The 6597-nt window shown below is 45.7% G+C and overlaps 1 long non-coding RNA gene across 1 annotated transcript; it reads left to right on the top strand.

Moving 5' to 3' along the window:
- The first annotated feature begins 1920 nt into the window (after positions 1 to 1920).
- Positions 1921 to 5962, top strand: LOC115203554 (uncharacterized). Its single transcript, XR_003880200.1, has 2 exons — positions 1921 to 3026; positions 3077 to 5962. It is a non-coding gene; the product is annotated as an uncharacterized LOC115203554 (long non-coding RNA).
- Positions 5963 to 6597: the final 635 nt, after the last annotated feature.

Raw genomic sequence — 6597 nt, 5'->3', positions numbered from 1 at the left:
GAGGGAGAGCAGAAGTGGTGGGAGGGGGAGATGAGGAGAGAGAAAGAGAGGAGAGCAGTGGTGGGAGGGGGAGATGAGGAGAGAGAGAGAGAGAGAGGGGAGAGCAGTGATGGGAGGGGGAGATGAGGAGAGAGAGAGAGGGAGAGCGGTGGTGGGAGGGGGAGATGAGGAGAGAGACAGAGAGAGAGAGAGAGAGGGGGAGCAGTGGTGGGAGGGGGAGATGAGGAGAGAGAGAGAGAGAGGGAGAGCAGTGGTGGGAGGGGGAGATGAGGAGAGAGAGAGAGGGAGAGAGAGGGAGAGCAGTGGTGGGAGGAGGAGATGAGGAGAGAGAGAGAGAGAGAGAGGGAGAGCAGGGGTGGGAGGGGGTGATGAGGGAGAGCAGGGGTGGGAGGGGGAGATGAGGAGAGAGAGAGAGGGGAGAGCAGGGGTGGGAGGGGGAGATGAGGAGAGAGAGAGGGAGAGCAGGTGTGGGAGGGGGAGATGAGGGGAAAGCAGGGGTGGGAGGGGAGAGAGGGAGAGAGGGAGAGCAGGGGTGGGAAGGGGAGAGAGAGAGGGAGAGAGGGAGCATATCATTGGAGATCTCCTCAGAGAACAGAGTGTAGTTCATTTATCAATACTATAGTGTCTGAATCTATTGTTCTGAACTACACTAGGGGTTACAGTTACAACTACACTAGGGGTTACAGTTACAACTACACTAGGGGTGACAGTTACAACTACACTAGGGGTTACAGTTACAACTACACTAGGGGTGAGAGTTACAACTACACTAGGGGTGACAGTTACAACTACACTAGGGGTGACAGTTACAACTACACTAGGGGTGAAGGTTACAACTCCACTAGGGGTGACAGTTACAACTACACTAGGGGTGACAGTTACAACTACACTAGGGGTGGCAGTTACAACTACACTAGGGGTGAGAGTTACAACTACACTAGGGGTGAGAGTTACAACTACACTAGGGGTGAGAGTTACAACTACACTAGGGGTGACAGTTACAACTACACTAGGGGTGACAGTTACAACTACACTAGGGGTGACAGTTACAACTACACTGGGGGTGACAGTTACAACTACACTAGGGGTTACAGTTACAACTACACTAGGGGTTACAGTTACAACTACACTAGGGGTTACAGTTACAACTACACTAGGGGTGACAGTTACAACTACACTAGGGGTTACAGTTACAACTACACTAGGGGGGACAGTTACAACTACACTAGGGGTTACAGTTACAACTACACTAGGGGTGACAGTTACAACTACACTAGGGGTTACAGTTACAACTACACTAGGGGTTACAGTTACAACTACACTAGGGGTTACAGTTACAACTACACTAGGGGTGACAGTTACAACTACACTAGGGGTGACAGTTACAACTACACTAGGGGTGACAGTTACAACTACACTAGGGGTTACAGTTATAACTACACTAGGGGTTACAGTTACAACTACACTAGGGGTGACAGTTACAACTACACTAGGGGTGACAGTTACAACTACACTAGGGGTTACAGTTACAACTACACTAGGGGTTACAGTTACAACTACACTAGGGGGGACAGTTACAACTACACTAGGGGTTACAGTTACAACTACACTAGGGGTGACAGTTACAACTACACTAGGGGTTACAGTTCAACTACACTAGGGGTTACAGTTACAACTACCTAGGGGTACAGTTAAAACTACACCTAGGGGTGACAGTTACAACTACACTAGGGTTACAGTTTACAACTACACTAGGGGTGACAGTTACAACTACACTAGGGGGTGACAGTTACAACTACACTAGGGGTGACAGTTTACAACTACACTAGGGTGTACAGTTCTAACTACAGTTTGAAAAATTATTAACTAGGGGGTTACAGTTACAACTTACAACTAGGTGTGACCGTTACAACTACACTAGGGGTGACAGTTACAACTACACTAGGGGTGACAGTTACAACTACACTAGGGGTTACAGTTACAACTACACTAGGGGTTACAGTTACAACTACACTAGGGGGGACAGTTACAACTACACTAGGGGTTACAGTTACAACTACACTAGGGGTGACAGTTACAACTACACTAGGGGTTACAGTTACAACTACACTAGGGGTTACAGTTACAACTACACTAGGGGTGACAGTTACAACTACACTAGGGGTGACAGTTACAACTACACTAGGGGTTACAGTTACAACTACACTAGGGGTGACAGTTACAACTACACTAGGGGTGACAGTTACAACTACACTAGGGGTGACAGTTACAACTACACTAGGGGTTACAGTTATAACTACACTAGGGGTTACAGTTACAACTACACTAGGGGTGACAGTTACAACTACACTAGGGGTGACAGTTACAACTACACTAGGGGTTACAGTTACAACTACACTAGGGGTTACAGTTACAACTACACTAGGGGTGAGAGTTACAACTACACTAGGGGTTACAGTTACAACTACACTAGGGGTTACAGTTACAACTACACTAGGGGTGACAGTTACAACTACACTAGGGGTTGAACTGTAAGGTAGACATGCATATTGATACTGCACTGTCTCCCAGCCTTATCAACATATGGTAAACATGCATATTGATACTGAACTTCTATGTTTTGTTCTACACTTTACTAGGCTGATTAACATGAATGACTGAACCTGGTTTATCCAGGTTATATTAGTAGGCTGATTAACATGAATGGCTGTACCTGGTTTATCCAGGTTATATTAGTAGGTTGATTAACATGAATGACTGTACCTGGTTTATCCAGGTTATATTAGTAGGCTGATTAACATGAATGGCTGTACCTGGTTTAACCAGGTTATATTAGTAGGCTGATTAACATGAATGACTGTACCTGGTTTATCCAGGTTATAATAGTAGGCTGATTAACATGAATGACTGTACCTGGTTTATCCAGGTTATAATAGTAGGCTGATTAACATGAATGACTGTACCTGGTTTATCCAGGTTATATTAGTAGGCTGATTAACATGAATGGCTGTACCTGGTTTATCCAGGTTATATTAGTAGGCTGATTAACATGAATGGCTGTACCTGGTTTATCCAGGTTATAATAGAGGTTATAAACAGTTGTCTTTCCACTGCACTTGTTAATACTGATTTTTGTTCATTCTAATCTGGACATTTGTACATTAATTTCACTATTATGCTGCTCAGTGAGCGATGCACAACGGGGTAATTTAGCCGATTATACAGAGGTCACATGACGCCTGGACTTGTTTACCTGGACTTGTTTATCCATTGTACCTGAGCTGTAGGCTGTTTGTTGTACCTGGACTGACCTTTCTTTGGAAATAACATGTATAATAGGACAACAACATGGACATCAACAGGAGCATTAAGGACACCAGAGACCCTGGGATGGTAATAACAGGAGCATTAAGGACACCAGAGACCATGGGATGGTAATAACAGGAGCATTAAGGACACCAGAGACCCTGGGATGGTAATAACAGGAGCATTAAGGACACCAGAGACCCTGGGATAGTAATAACAGGAGAATTAAGGACACCAGAGACCCTGGGATGGTAATAACAGGAGCATTAAGGACACCAGAGACCCTGGGATGGTAATAACAGGAGCATTAAGGACACCAGAGACCCTGGGATGGTAATAACAAGAGCATTAAGGACACCAGAGACCATGGGATGGTAATAACAGGAGCATTAAGGACACCAGAGACCCTGGGATGGTAATAACAGGAGCATTAAGGACACCAGAGACCCTGGGATGGTAACAACAGGAGCATTAAGGACACCAGAGACCCTGGGATGGTAATAACAGGAGCATTAAGGACACCAGAGACCCTGGGATGGTAACAACAGGAGCATTAAGGACACCAGAGACCCTAGGATGGTAATAACAGGAGCATTAAGGACACCAGAGACCCTGGGATGGTAATAACAGGAGCATTAAGGACACCAGAGACCCTAGGATGGTAATAACAGGAGCATTAAGGACACCAGAGACCCTGGGATGGTAATAACAGGAGCATTGTACATTGTTTAAAGCACAAGATTACAAGTCTCATTCACAAAAGGAAGCTCCAAGAAGTCCCCTATGGTGAACGACATGTGAACGAGAGGCTTGTAGAATCATGAATTTAGAGTTTCCAGTTCATCGTTCACCGGTAGCGGGGAACCAAGTGAGTCGAAAGATTTGTTATTTTTGTCTGAACGAGTTGAAAAGATCAAAGTCAGTTAAAAGAGCTGAACTTCCCATCGCTAGTATCAATATTTAGACTATTCATGCGAATGCTAAGCTGCTATATGTGGAAATGGACATTATTTTGAATATGTTTCAAATGTCATTTCTATGTTTACCATTTCAAACCAAAAAAAGGGCATTATTAACCCTGTAGTGGCTGGGGATTTGTGAGTTGTTTGTGATTTCAGATTTATTCAGTGATTAGTATAATGTTTCCATTATCAGAAACTCTTAATAATCACATATTGTAACTCAGCCATGTTACACACACACACACCACACACACACACACACACCACACACACACACACACACACACACACACACACACACACACACACACACACACACACACACACACACACACACACACACACACACGGGCACACAAACCCTTCGATGTCTGTGTAGAGGTAAGCAGTGACTTTGACCAAATTGTAGAATCAATCAATCAAATGTATTTATAAAGCCCTTCTTACATCAGCTGATGTCACAAAGTGCTGTACAGAAACCCAGCCTAAAAGTGCCCTTGATAATCTAGCAGTCTGGTGGTCGTCCGTAGAACATTTCTAAAGGACAGAGACAGAGAAGTGTTGAAGTGGACCAGTGTTTTGACTAGCAGTAGATTGATGCTGAGGCCTCTCCCGTCCTTTACTGTAGACCAGTAGTTAAAGTGGACCAGTGTTTTGACTAGCAGTAGATTGATGCTGAGGCCTCTCCCGTCCTTTACCGTAGACCAGTAGTTAAAGTGGACCAGTGTTTTGACTAGCAGTAGGTTGATGCTGAGGCCTCTCCCATCCTTTACTGTAGACCAGTAGTTAAAGTGGACCAGTGTTTTGACTAGCAGTAGATTGATGCTGAGGCCTCTCCCGTCCTTTACTGTAGACCAGTAGTTAAAGTGGACCAGTGTTTTGACTAGCAGTAGGTTGATGCTGAGGCCTCTCCCATCCTTTACTGTAGACCAGTAGTTAAAGTGGACCAGTGTTTTGACTAGCAGTAGATTGATGCTGAGGCCTCTCCCGTCCTTTACTGTAGACCAGTAGTTAAAGTGGACCAGTGTTTTGACTAGCAGTAGATTGATGCTGAGGCCTCTCCCGTCCTTTACCGTAGACCAGTAGTTAAAGTGGACCAGTGTTTTGACTAGCAGTTGATTGATGCTGAGGCCTCTCCCGTCCTTTACTGTAGACCAGTAGTTAAAGTGGACCAGTGTTTTGACTAGCAGTAGGTTGATGCTGAGGCCTCTCCCATCCTTTACTGTAGACCAGTAGTTAAAGTGGACCAGTGTTTTGACTAGCAGTAGGTTGATGCTGAGACCTCTCCCATCCTTTACTGTAGACCAGTAGTTAAAGTGGACCAGTGTTTTGACTAGAAGTAGGTTGATGCTGAGACCTCTCCCATCCTTTACTGTAGACCAGTAGTTAAAGTGGACCAGTGTTTTGACTAGCAGTAGGTTGATGCTGAGGCCTCTCCCATCCTTTACTGTAGACCAGTAGTTAAAGTGGACCAGTGTTTTGACTAGCAGTAGATTGATGCTGAGGCCTCTCCCGTCCTTTACTGTAGACCAGTAGTTAAAGTGGACCAGTGTTTTGACTAGCAGTAGGTTGATGCTGAGGCCTCTCCCATCCTTTACTGTAGACCAGTAGTTAAAGTGGACCAGTGTTTTGACTAGCAGTAGGTTGATGCTGAGGCCTCTCCCGTCCTTTACCGTAGACCAGTAGTTAAAGTGGACCAGTGTTTTGACTAGCAGTAGATTGATGCTGAGGCCTCTCCCATCCTTTACTGTAGACCAGTAGTTAAAGTGGACCAGTGTTTTGACTAGCAGTAGATTGATGCTGAGGCCTCTCCCATCCTTTACTGTAGACCAGTACTTGTCTGTGCTGTTCTTAGACTCAGGTCTTTGACATCCTTCTTACAATAACTGTGTTTAAGGAGGAGGAGACTTACCCTTGAAAGCTTTAGTGAATGCTCTGATGGCTCAGAGACTGCTCTGTGAGCTCTGCTCTGTGAGCTCTGCTCTGATGGCTCAGACTGCTCTGTGAGCTCTGCTCTGCGAGCTCTGCTCTGCTCTGGGAGCTCTGCTGTCTGTGAGCTCTGCTCTGTGAGCTCTGCTGTCTGTGAGCTCTGGTTTCTGTGAGCTCTGCTGTCTGTGAGCTCTGCTTTCTGTGAGCTCTGCTCTGGGAGCTCTGCTGTCTGTGAGCTCTGGTTTATGTGAGCTCTGCTGTCTGTGAACTCTGCTGTCTGTGAGCTCTGCTGTCTGTGAGCTCTGCTCTGGCAGCTCTGCTGTCTGTGAGCTCTGCTGTCTGGGAGCTCTGCTGTCTGTGAGATCTGCTCTGTGAGCTCTGCTTTCTGTGAGCTCTGCTG

The sequence above is a fragment of the Salmo trutta genome, chromosome 12, assembly GCF_901001165.1.
Source record: "Salmo trutta chromosome 12, fSalTru1.1, whole genome shotgun sequence".
Classification (NCBI taxonomy): domain Eukaryota; kingdom Metazoa; phylum Chordata; class Actinopteri; order Salmoniformes; family Salmonidae; genus Salmo; species Salmo trutta.
Note: the sequence above shows the minus strand (reverse complement) of the source record. Positions and strands in the feature narration are given on the sequence as shown.